We start from the raw sequence: 13,381 nt of genomic DNA on the forward strand, positions 1-13,381 counted from the left end.
TGTGTGTGTGTGTGTGTGTGTGTGAATTCATGGTTCTGTTCTGTGGTCACCAATATTTTATATTGGTTGGGCTATTTCTTTGACATTTAATACATTCTAACAATATACTAGATATAGTCCACAATATTAGATAAACCATAGGACCATGATGAGTATCCCTAAACAATCAAATCTGATCTCTTCTAGTTCAGTGGAATTGAAAATACTAACAAACAACACCTTGGGCAGGAAAGAGTAAATAAACACAGGACATACCTTATTTACAATTCCCACAGACAGAAGAAATTCAATTCCATGCCAATCACACCCTTCGGTCACTAAAATACAAACAGAAAAATAAATGTTCACGCACTATAAGCAGTTCTTTCAGTTCCTAAAGGGTATTTGGTTTCAAAGGTAGTAAGCTGTTTCTTATCTCCTTTCTATGGGTGAGCTTTGTCACTGGCACAAAGGTCCAAAGAGGTAGAGGGGAACAATAGGTAACACTAACTGAGCACTTACTATATGCCAGGCACTGTTCTAAGTGCTTACATGTACTAATTAATTTAATCCTCACAGCAATCCTGTGAGATACTCTTGTAAACTCTTTTTACATCCAAATAACAACTGACCTATACATCTGAAAAGTGTTCTCACTGGTGTTAAAAATGCCTTTTAAATAAACGTAGGCAATTTCAAACATTGTAGCTGGACTGTCTCAATGGTTGATATCTGTGTTCCATATTCATCTACTCATTGTGCATTTCTTGAGCACACACCAGATGTTAAAGAGGATTCATTCTCTGCCCTTTAGGAATTGAGAAAGCAGTTGTGAAGATCAGACTAAACTACAAGAAATGGTTCAAGAAATGAAATGCCCTATTATGAGGCACATTCTCTTTATACAACCATTCAGTTTGAAAAAAAAATCAATAACCTTTGGTAAAAGGGAGAAAAGCTGCACATAAAAAGTACCATAAACCTAGATCTTTAAAAATAGGTTACGTTGCCAAAGTAAGGAGAAAGGCTCTTTAGCTAAGAAAATAAGAACAAAAACATGGTGGAAGGGACATAGTGTACCTGAGGTCCTTCATAATTTGATCCCACCCAGTTTTACTAGCCTTTGCTGTGGCCACTAATCTCCCTCCCACTTCCCATTAGCCAAACCAAACTCTCTAATAGTTCCACTGTTTCTCCTACTATATTACCCCTTTTCCCTGGTGGGTAACTTTAATCCTAGTATACAGTAGGTACTCAATAAAATATAACTATTGTTGTAAATAACTTTTATTTAACTAGAGGCCTGGTGCATGAAATTCATGCACTGGGTGGGAGGGGGGGTCCCTCAGCCCGACCTGCGCCCTCTCACAGACTGGGAGCCCTCAGGGTAGGTCCGACTGACAAGGAGGCAGGAGAGACTCCCACCACCACCACTGTGCTCACCAGCCATGAGCCCGGCTCAGGGCTTCTGGGTGAGCAGCGCTCCCCCTGTGGGAGCCCAGTGACCACCAGGGGGGCAGCTCCTGCATTGAATGTCTGCCCCCTGGTGGTCAGTTCGCATCATAGCGACTGGTCATTCTGCCGCTCAGTCTATTTGCATATTAGCTTTTTATTATATAGGATATCCACTTGAAACATTTTTCTGAAGCCTTTTCTAATTCACCAGTTAATCTACTCAGTGCCTCTCCACCACACTCACATGGCATTTGTCCATTTCTCTGTTAGAATGGTAAAACATTTTATTGTCCCCAGGTTTCCTTTTTTCTTTCTCTTCCTTGTCTGAACAGGAAACATCTTTTATACAATTTGATATCCCCTGAAACCTAGCACAGCGTCTGGCACATAGTAGGTACCTGTTATGTACTTGTTAACTGAAGACCCAACTGACTTGAATTTACAAAACGAAAGAATTCTTCTAAATAGTCAATTCCTTTAGTACATTTAAACAATTCAGTGTGTCAAAAATCTAACCCACTTTTACATTTTCATGAATACCAGTATGTCTGCTACATAATTATACCAACAATTCATGCACAACAAAGTCAAAGTAGATTCACTAAAAACTACCAGCTGTCTACTTTTTGCTTTACAACAAAACAAGATCCTCATCCAGGCCAACTGAGATAGGAGAAATTAACAGAATTGATCACTTAGGTATTGTGCTGGTGACCTTTCTCACTGAAACAGTGCCACAGTTCTGAATGTAATATGCATGTTTAAATAGGTATTTATATTGGCTTTAGTTGAGGTTACAAATTTAGAAGTTCAATCATAAATCCAAAGTTTATTTATAGAAACTTTCCATATGGTAAGAGTTTAAGAAGTAAAACAGCAGCCTTTTTCTCTGCCGAAAGCAGAAGGTAGCGGAGTGCCAAAGGAGCAAACCCTCTCCTGACTCTGTTCTTGGCTCTGCTTAAAGCAGAAGAAATAGGCATGGAAAGCAGGAGCCTCACTAAAAATCACTTACCCACAACAATGGACATTTTCAATGTTTGTGCTATGCAAGACTTAAGTATTAATTTCATACATGCCCATGTTCATTTGAAGCACAATTTGTGGCTTGGACTTAAAAAATGTTCTAATGTGCTAGTTTGTCCACATATTAATCCAGTCAGCCAGGTTTGAACATGCCAAGATTAAAATACTCTAGATCATTATGCAAAGGTATTAGCTCAATCCTTTATTCTCAGGAAAAGGAACTTAGGGGAGAATGACTAAAGCAATAGTATTTCAACGGTATTTCTAACACAAAAAGTCAACTCCTAAATAGTGATGAATTTTTTAAAATATCTAAATGGAAATAAGAATCAAGCTAATAACATTTCTTATAATTATTAATCTCAAAACGAGATCCTACATTTTTAGGTCAAAGTTGTCAGAGAATGTATTTTGAAACTGATTTCAAAATTTTTTTACATGAGACCATCTTATAAAAAGGTTGTTTGTTTTAGCCCAGCCAGTGTGGCTAAGAGGTTGAACATCGACCCATGAACCAAGATGTCACTGTTCAATTCCCAGGCAGGGCACATGCCTGGGTTGCAGGCTCGATCCCCAGTAGGGGGCATGCAAGAGGCAGTAGACAGATGATTCTCTCATCATTGATGTTTCAATCTCTCTCCTCCTCCTCCCTTCCAAAGAAGTTATATGCATATATGCACAACCATGGACACAGACAATAGTGTGGTAGGCCTGGGGGTGGGAGGGGCAAGTGCAGGGTGGAGAGAGTCAATGGGGGGAAATGGGGGACTTTGGTAATACTCTCAACAATAAAGATAAACTTTTAAACATTAGATGTGTGTGCCCTGAAGATTTAGAAATGCTGTCCCTTAAAAACTTGGGCAGCAGGCCCTGGCTGGTTACCTCAGTTGGTTAGAACATTGCCAAATACAGAAAGGTTGTAGGTTCGATCCCCGGTTAGGAGAGATGCAAAGAATAAAAGGAAAGTAATCAAAAAATGGAATAGAAGGGGGGAAAGGAAGAAAGATAATTAATACAAAGTTTTGACTCTGTTATTGAAAAAAGGAGGAGAAAAAACAATTCTCAAATTGAACTGTGGTTTTTAAGCAATCAACAGCATGATTACATATCTCCTCAAACTGAACACCTATGAAAAAAATCTCAATCTCATTTTGCCTGAATCCTCTATTTGTTCCTTCACTTCCAAAGCGAATAGCATTAAGTGAACTGGGTCCCCTGGAGAAAGTAGGGGTCAGAAATGTCAGTCCATGTAGCCTGTCAAAGTACTGGTGCTGGCTGGAGCTATTAGAGAGTCTCAAAAGTAGAGTCAAGAGAGACCACTGTGTTCCCAAACATGTCCCTACCTCTTCTAAAAGAGACTGGAAATTTGCAAGGAACAATATACTCTGCTCCCTTTCATATCCACAAAACCTTTCCTTTCTGATTATCAATTTAACTTGCATAGAGATTTTAAAGAACAGTTAACATAACATTGATTAAGATGACAAGGGTTTGAAAAGGGAAGCAATACCATATACTGTATATTATAGATGAAGGAAGGGAATAAGGAAGACATATGTAGCCCTACTGTCAATCCAGCTGCAGCATTCAACTTAACATGCTTGGTAAGGCACTAGAATATACATAATACTTCACAAATCAAACACTAAAATTTCAAGCCTTCCACTAATTAGAGTTTCAAAATCTATCAAAGTTTCCAGTTTTGCCTTCCTCTGCCAGCACCCAACAATAGCCATGGGAAGATCTCCCACTTCACTGTGTATTAAGACTCAGATTTCATAGCTCCAGACAGGCAGAAATAGCTACCACTTTTTCAAACTACAAAGCAAAATTCACTTTATAATTCAAGTATTTGAACACTTATTCCCTTATGTGATTCTCCTAACACTAAAAAATGGCTATTTTCCGAGATGATGGATGAAGAACAAACCCCAGCAAAGCCTTTAGAACAGTGGTTCTCAACCTTCTGGCCCTTTAAATACAGTTCCTCATGTTGTGACCCAACCATAAAATTATTTTCGTTGCTACTTCATAACTGTAATGTTGCTACTGTTATGAATCGTAATGTAAATATCTGATATGCAGGATGGTCTTGGGCGACCCCTGTGAAAGGGTCGTTTGACTGCCAAAGGGGTCGCGACCCACAGGTTGAGAACCGCTGCTCTAGTATAAGTGGAGTCCTAGGAGAAGTGGCCCATTTGTCTATCAGTGGTCTAAACAAGAGAGACAGAGAGAAAGAGAGAAACATCGATTTGAGAGTGAAACATCAACCAGTTGCCTCCCACACACGCCCCAATCTGTGATTAAACCTGCAACCTGGGTATGTGCCTTAACTGGGAATCGAACCCATGACCTTTCGGTGCATGGGACAAATCCTCCAACCAACTGAGCCACACCAGCCAGGGCCCACACATTGCCAGTTTAATCAAAACACTCCAATTTCTGGAAGAACCCACTATTCACAGAACTTTGGGCTCTTTTAAATCTTCTCAAGAATTGTCAACAATGCTCAAAAGTTCTTGCTTAACTATCTAAGGCACTTGCTTTTCTTATTCTTGGTTTTGGGTTCAACATTCTTTAGATGACAGCAAGCTGGTCTCTGGATAACCAAAGTTTTAACATAGGCATTTTCATGTCTATGTCTACCTGCATTTAAGCAGAGCTTGCAGATAAAAATAAACACATTAAAGTTCTCACTTCTGAAAAACACAACAAAGATGATAAAATTAAAAATACTTTTTTAGCCGAAACCGGTTTGGCTCAGTGGATAGAGCGTCGGCCTGCGGACCGGGGGGTCCCAGGTTCGATTCCGGTCAAGGGCATGTACCTGGGTTGCGGGCACATCCCCAGTGGGAGATGTGCAGGAGGCAGCTGATCGATGTTTCTCTCTCATCGATGTTTCTAGCTCTCTATCTCTCTCCCTTCCTCTCTGTGAAAAATCAATAAAATATAAAAAAAAAAAAAAATACTTTTTTAGTAGTCCACAATAATTTATTATTCAACTGTCAACAGGGCCTGGAACATGACAGGCACTTAATACTTTTTGAAGTAATGGTTTAAGAAGATAATATGGCTCAGTGGTTGAGCGTCAACCCATGAACCAGGAGGTCACAGTTCCATTCCCGGTCAGGGCACAAACCAGGTTTTAAGCTCAATCCCCAGTAGGGGGCATACAGGAGGTAGCCAATAGATGATTCCCTCTCATCCTTAATGTTTCTATCTCTCGCCCCCTCTCCCTTCTTCTCTTTGAAATCAATAAGAATATATTTTTCAAAAAAGAAGAATATGGCAGCAGAGAAAAGGTGTTTGTTTTAGAGTCAGATCTGGACTTGTAACTCATTTCCTACCTTTACTAGGTGTACTGGTTAATAATGGCAGATTTTGTAATCAAAGAAAACACAATAATTTCATGAGAAACATCAAAGGGAAGTCACTGTTTTGAATAGAGAAGTGACATGATCTGACCTAGGCATAAAAAAATGATTCAAGCCCTAGCCAGTTTGGCTCAGTGAATAGAGCGTCAGCCTGTGGACTGAAGGGTCTCAGGTTCTATTCCAGACAAGGGCACATGTCCTGATTTTGGGCTTGATCTCCAGAAGGGGGCATACAGGAGGAAGCCAATCAATGATTCTCTCTCAGTGATGTTTCTATCTCTCGCTCCTTCTCCCATCCTCTCTGAAATCAATAAAAATATGTAAATAAATAAATATAAATTTTAAAAAGAACGGATCATTCATTAAAAAAAAAAAAAAAAAAAAAGATGATTCAGGCCACTGTGTTGAGAATAAAAAAAAGGGTAGAAGCTGGGAGATAATCCAGACAAGAGAGAACAGTGGTTTAGACCACAGTGGTAGCAGCAGAGATTGTGAGAAGTAGTTGATTTTGAATATATTTTAAGGAAGGTCCAGTAGATTTTCCTGGCAGACTAGATGTGAGATATGAGAGAAAGATAAGGGTCCAAAGTTTTGACCAGAGCAACTAAAAGAGTAGAGTTGTCATCAAATAAGTTAGGGAAAGCTTCTGGTGGAGGAAATGAATAGTTTACTTTTAGTTTTGTATATCTTTTTTGAGTCAGTTAGCTTTCCAACTTTTCCAAGAGGTAAATAGGATCAGATTGATGAAATAATGTTTTTTAACATTTCTATTTTATCTTGTAATAGATGATAAACCATAGGTTTTATCTGACGTAGGACCTACAGTTTTATAACAAATTAATTTCAATAGTTACAATATACATGGAAAAAGATAGTCATTAGATCATTTGATACTGATTAATTCCCAATGACTGACCATATTTGTAAAGCCTGAAGATCAAGACTGAAATCCATTTCAACTCACAGTTATAGGGTATGGGGTCAAATCTCAATCTAATAAAATAGAATGAGCTTCTGGCATCTGTTACCAACACTGAATTCTTCATCCTGAAAGCAACTGAAGAATTCCAGTGTTTGGTCCTAACATGATCAACTTCAGTCTGACACACTCCTCTTGTCCTAAACACAAATTTCTCTCTCCTTGGTTCCTGGAAGATCCCAAAAGAAGAGAATGGCCTAGTGCCTGAGAACAAATGCATCTAGGAAGAAATGCAATACAGAGAGGAGCCTACCCAGGACCAGCACTATTCCCACACTCAAGGTCATTTGAGAAATCACAAAATCACATTTGAGGGTTGGAAAGGAAGCATCATGTGTCAACAAATATTTTCCAAATAACCATGGCTAAATGCTAAGGGTACACAGATGATTATCATAAAATTCCTATTCAAGTCATTGTGAGTGAAAGTAGAGAAATTAACTAAGGGTTATGGAAGTATAGAGGTGAAAATAAAGGAGATTTTCCAAATAAATTGCAAAGAATTAACTTGAGATCACCACATCCAACACCTCTCACCAATCTGCATTCAGAAGACTCATGTGGTGAATCAAGCTAAGAAGAAAGCAAAGTTGCAGTCTTTGCAGGACTGGGACTTGCAACCTCTTAGAATCAGGCTCTTGTTCTCTTATGTGCTTGGTTAAAGAAAATAGTTAAAGGTGGTCATGATCATTTCCTTCTTTCCTTTTCCACAAGAAAACAAAAAACTGGGATCATAACAAAACATTGTTTTACTCCAACCATTATTTTCTCAGAGCCAATCTCCAAATTTTGAGATAATACTTAATCCTTGAAAATATTTGCTGGAAGAAAATAGTGCTTTCTCTTCCCATCCTAAAGGAATTTTTATTTAACTAGGCTATTTACAACTTCAACTTCTACGGCAAAACTAACCATAACCATTTCTAATGCCAAGTGACTTTTACTCTGGCCCAAGTTTTAAACTCCCCACCTCCCAAGCTTAGGAGTCTTTCTAGCTTTTGAGTCTTCGGCACGCTTGTTTTTCATTGTTACTGCTAATTGTACCCTCAGAAATTCAGTCACAAAGCTCTACGGGTACTTACTCTATTAATTCACAAACTACATTTCATTTTCATTTATCAGACAAAATCTTAAAGGCCTATAATGCACAGTATCAAACAGTGTCATCTGTCTTTACACATCTCCAAAAGAAAAAACTTATCTCAGATATGAGTTTTTACTTATAGGTAATCTCGCTAACAGAAACGTACTTCACCAGGATCACATATTCCAGCAAACTGCCACTATCTCAGCAATTACAATGGAGTATATGCTTTCAATAGTTAGTCAGGCCTTGGAAGTGGTTTAGCACATGGAAATTCACCAACTGGCATCTACAATTAGATTCAAGGAGACAAATAAAATTTTTGTATCAGGTTTTCCAAGACTTAACTAGTTCTTAAATTGGTTATACATTTCTGAAGTATTTACAGATTAAATGATATAATGCCTGGGATTTGTTTTAAAATACTGAGGAAAAGAGGAGCAAGGTTAATAATCAAGATTGGTTATGTGTATATAATTATTTTTTTAAATACATTTTTATTGATTTCAGAGAAGAAATGAGAGGGAGAGATAGAAACATCATTGATTGGCTGCCTCCTGCCAACTGGGGATCAAGCCCACAACCCGGGCATGTGCCTTGACCAGAATCGAACCTGGGACCTTTCAGTCCGCAGGCCAAAGCTCTATTTACTGAGCCAAACCAACAAGGGCTGTTGATAATTATTAAAACTGGGTGATAGGATGCCGAAACCTAAAATCATCTCTGCATTCTAATAAGTAAGCAGCTGATCGATGTTTCTTTCTCATCAATGTTTCTAACTCTCTATCTCTCTCCCTTCCTCTCTGTAAAAAATCAATAAAATATATTAAAAAACAAAACAAAACTGGGTGATAGGTCCATGGTGATGGTTCATTTTATTATTATTATCTTTATTTTTATGTGTTTGAAATAGTCCATAATAAAGATTTAAACTTTTTTTAACTATGTCGTGATCTACTAAACTTGAGAAGCAAATAGAGAACAAAGTGATTATTAGGACCAATGAGCTCCATAATCTATCAGAGTAAAAAGTGTTCCTTTCTTTTGCCCTGGACCGTTTGGCTCAGTTGGTTAGTAAATAGAGAAATTAACTAAGGGAAATTAACTAAAAGGTAGCCTGTTCAATTCCCAAATAGGGCACATGCCTGAGTTGCAGGCTCAATCTCCAGTAGCGGGGTGGGAGGGGGAGTGTGCAGGAAGCAGCCAATCAATGTTGTGCTCTTCTCCCTCTCCCTTCCTCCCTAAAAATCAATTTTAAAAAATTTTAAAGACATACCTCGATTCTAACACTTATTTCTCACTGAACAAATATTTATTGATCACAACTACCACGTGCCAGGCACCAACCTTAGTATTAAGGATACAATGATAAACTAAATTCTCTCTCCCTGAAGGAACTGAGTAGGGAATGTCTCATGAAAGAGGCAAATACATGGTGTCATAAATCAAACAAGAGGGAGATCTAATCCAATTCTTGCCAATCAGGAAAAGCTTCTCCAGCACCATCTAAGTTAATTCTGACAGATTCAACCCAAAGAAATGAATTTCCTTTTTTGTCCATGTTGACTTTAGCATAATCTCACAGACTGTCAGTTTAATAAGGAAACGCTGGTTTCTTTCTGAAGTATCCATTTCTCTATAAAGCTGAAATTATCAAATTATCATTCATTCAACAAATACTTATTAAATACCTACCATGCACTAGCATGTGCTAGATAAAAAGAATAAAACATGTTCTCTGCCCTCCTGGAGTTTAATCTCAGAGCATAGGAAGGACAAAAACAAACAAGAAAAGAAGCTATCAAGCAGAAATATAATTACAAACTTCTCCAAGCTATAAAGGAAACGAAGAAGGGACTTTGTGGGCAGAAAGTATCCACTTTTTAGATATGGTGATAAGGAAAGTTGAACAAATACAGACCAAAGGATGATAAAGTAACTGACTGAAGGATAATGGAATTTTAGACCAGGTGGTGAGATCAGCATAGATAAAGCATACTTACAATGTAGGTCATAGGAAGAATCTTGATTTTAAGTGCAATGGGAAACCATTGGAAGTGAAGGTTTTAAGCAGAGAAGTGGCATGATTCAGTTTATGTTTTTAAGATCGTTCCTGCTACCCTGGAGAGAATAGATTAAAAGAAAATAATTTTTACCAGAGGAATTTTAGACGAGTAAAATTGATTTTGGCCAGTGAAAATCATCTCTGCATTCTATTAACAATCCAAGTCTTTTAAATTGCCTATGTAGTCCAGGCTTCACCTACAGTTTTGTTTTGTCTTTTGTTTTTAATGCTTACAACCAGTAGGCCATGACCTCTGAGAAGCTCTCTGGGAAACTGAAACAAGCCCATATGCCTGAGGGTTAGCATTCTTCTTCTCATTCTCCAATTGCCAAAGTCAGATTAATTTTCATTTACTTATCTTCTATTCCACCATCAGCATCTTGACTGAAAGGAAGAGAGAAGGGGACTCCTCAAGTATTTCATGAGACAATAAACTTTACTGAACATCTGATAAGGAATATGATTGCAAAACCTTTCTTCTCATTGCCAACTATGTTTCAGGTGAGAACTCCACTATGAAAGCAATTCTAATATTCCTGTCCAAATTATCTCAGAAAGCCATCCAAAAATTTCTTTTAAAAAAAAGCTGCCTAGGATGGCGGCGATATAGGCAGACGCGTCCCAGGTCTTGTCCCGGAGCAAACGGAGTAAGCAGCTGAAACTAATAACACCCACCCCGAATTGGCAAATTTACTCAGCTGGTGAGACGGTTTGCAGCCGGGAAGGGCAGACCTCCCCTGGAAAGGTTAAAAACCAGGGATCTGGGCAGGAAAGTTTGCCAGACCTGAGCCCAGAGGGTCGGAGGGAGACCGCATGGCAGACAGCCGCGTCTCTTGGGACAGACACAGACCCTGACCGGGCAGCTGTACGTGAAGCCTCCCCCCACCAGCCAGAAGAGCCATCACAGCTGTGAACAACATCCACCAGAGGAGCTGCTGCCAACTGGAAAGCAGCTGCTACCACAACCGTCTGAGCAGCAACCACAACCCAAGGAGCCCCTGCCACCCAGGGAGCAGCCACTGAACATCTCAACATCTACATATGTCAGCGAGATCAAACATGGGTAGGCAAAGAAACCCCCAAAGGAAAGAAAAGGAGGACTCGCCAGAAAAGCAGCTAAGTGAGACAGAGATATGCAACATGACGGAAAAAGAATTCAGAATAAGGTTCCTAGAGTACATGCACCAGATGTTCAAGAAGCAAGAAGAAACAGATGAAAAACTCAACTACTTATGCAAGAAGCTAGAAGAAACAGATGAAAAAATCAACAACTTAAGTAAGTCCCAAGAAGAAATGAAGAGTGACATAGCTTCAATAAAAAACTCCATTGAAAGTATCAACAGTAGACTGGGAGAAGCGGAGGACCGAATTAGTGAATTAGAAGACAAGGAAGCAAAACACACTCAAACTGTACGGCAAATGGAGAAAAAAATTAAAAGACAGGAGGAGAGCCTAAGGGAGCTTTGGGACAACATGAAACGAAACAACATACGAATAATAGGGGTGCCAGAACAACAGAAAGATGAACATGGATTAGAAAACCTATTCGAAGAAATAATATCAGAAAACTTCCCTGAGGTGGGGAAGAAAAAAGTCACACAAGCCCAGAGAGTCCCAAACAAGGTGAACCCAAAAAGACCCACACCAAGACACATCATAATTACCATGGCAAATGTTCAGGATAAAGAGAGAATCTTACAGGCTGCAAGAGAGAGACGGAAAGTAACATACAAGGGATCTCCCATTAGATTATCAAATGATTTCTCAACAGAAACACATCAGGCCAGAAAAGAATGGACGGAAATCTACAAAGTGATGCAAAGCAAAGGACTGAATCCAAGAATACTCTATCCAGCAAGGCTATCATTCAAAATTGAAGGGGAAATAAGAAGCTTCACAGACAAAAAAGGGCTAAGGGAGTTTATCACCACCAAGCCAGCCATGCAAGAAATGCTAAAGGGACTGGTGTAAAAAGAAGAAATATCAAGCTCAGAAAGAAAACAGCCACACACACACACAAAAAAAGAAATGGCTACAAACAAGTACCTTTCAATAATAACTTTAAATGTAAATGGACTAAATGCTCCAACCAAAAGACATCGAGTGGCTGAATGGATAAAAAAACATGACCCATACATCTGCTGTCTACAAGAGACCCACCTCATTAGAAGGGACTCACACAGACTGAAAGTGAAGGGATGGAAAAATATCTTTCACGCAAATGGAAAGGAAAAGAAAGCTGGGGTAGCAATACTTATATCTGACAAAATACATCTCAAAGTGAAGGCCATAACCAGAGATAAGGAAGGCCACTTCATAATACTAAAGGGATCAATACAACAAGAAGATATAACCCTGGTAAACATATATGCACCCAATGCAGGAGCACCCACATACATAAGAAAACTTCTGGAAGATATCAGGGGAGAGATCGACAACAATACAATCATAGTAGGGGACTTTAATACACCACTGACATCACTGGATAAATCCGCTAGACAAAAACTGAGCAAAGAAACAGCAATCCTAAATGACTCACTAGATCAGATGGACTTAATTGACATCTTCAGAACACTTCACCCCACAGCTGCGGAATATACATTCCTCTCAGGTGCTCATGGGACATATTCAAAAATAGACCACATATTGGGTCACAAGCAAAGTCTCCACAAATTCAAGAAGATTGAAATCATAAAAAGCTTCTTCGCAGACCACGATGGCATAATGTTAGAAATAAACTACAATAAAAACAACCCAAAATACTCAAACACTTGGAAGCTGAATAGCATGTTATTAAATATTGATTGGGTTACCGATGACATCAAAGAAGAAATTAAAAACTTCCTGGACACTAATGACAATGAAAACACAACAATCCAAAACCTCTGGGACACAATGAAAGCAGTCCTGAGAGGAAAGTTTATAGCTCTACAGGCCTATCTCAAAAAACAAGAAAAAATGGTAGTCAATCATCTAACTCTACAACTCAAAGAATTAGAAAGAGAGCAACAAGAAAACCCCAGAGTGAGCAGAAGGAAGGAGATAATAAAGATTAGAGCAGAAATCAATGAAATAGAGACCAAAAAAACAATACAGAAAATCAATGAAACCAAGAGCTGGTTCTTTGAAAGGATAAACAAGATTGACAAACCCCTAGCCAGGCTCACCAAGAAGCAAAGAGAGAGGTCCCAAATAAACCAAATCAGAAATGATAGAGGCGAAATAACAACAGACCCCACAGAAATACAAATGATTGTTAAACAATACTACGGGCAACTCTACTCCAACAAACTAGACAACCTGGAGGAAATGGACAAATTCCTAGAAAAATACAACATTCCAAAACTCAATCAGGAAGAATCTAAAAACCTCAATAGGCCAATAACTATGGAAGAAATTGAAGCAGTCATCAGAAAGCTTCC

At 38.8% G+C, this 13,381-nt stretch overlaps 1 long non-coding RNA gene across 1 annotated transcript in view; it reads right to left on the reverse strand.

Annotated features, from left to right (window-relative positions):
- Nucleotides 1–13,381, reverse strand: part of LOC139007590 (uncharacterized) — a 67,096-nt gene that overhangs the window by 28,081 nt on the left and 25,634 nt on the right. Inside the window, exon 2 of the long non-coding RNA XR_011470872.1 lies at nt 256–317. This is a non-coding gene — a long non-coding RNA (uncharacterized lncRNA). The remainder of the gene's footprint in view (nt 1–255; nt 318–13,381) is intronic.

This window comes from Myotis yumanensis, unplaced genomic scaffold (assembly GCF_028538775.1).
Source record: "Myotis yumanensis isolate MYYU_CA2020_CCGP unplaced genomic scaffold, mMyoYum1.0.hap1 SCAF_3, whole genome shotgun sequence".
NCBI lineage: Eukaryota > Metazoa > Chordata > Mammalia > Chiroptera > Vespertilionidae > Myotis > Myotis yumanensis.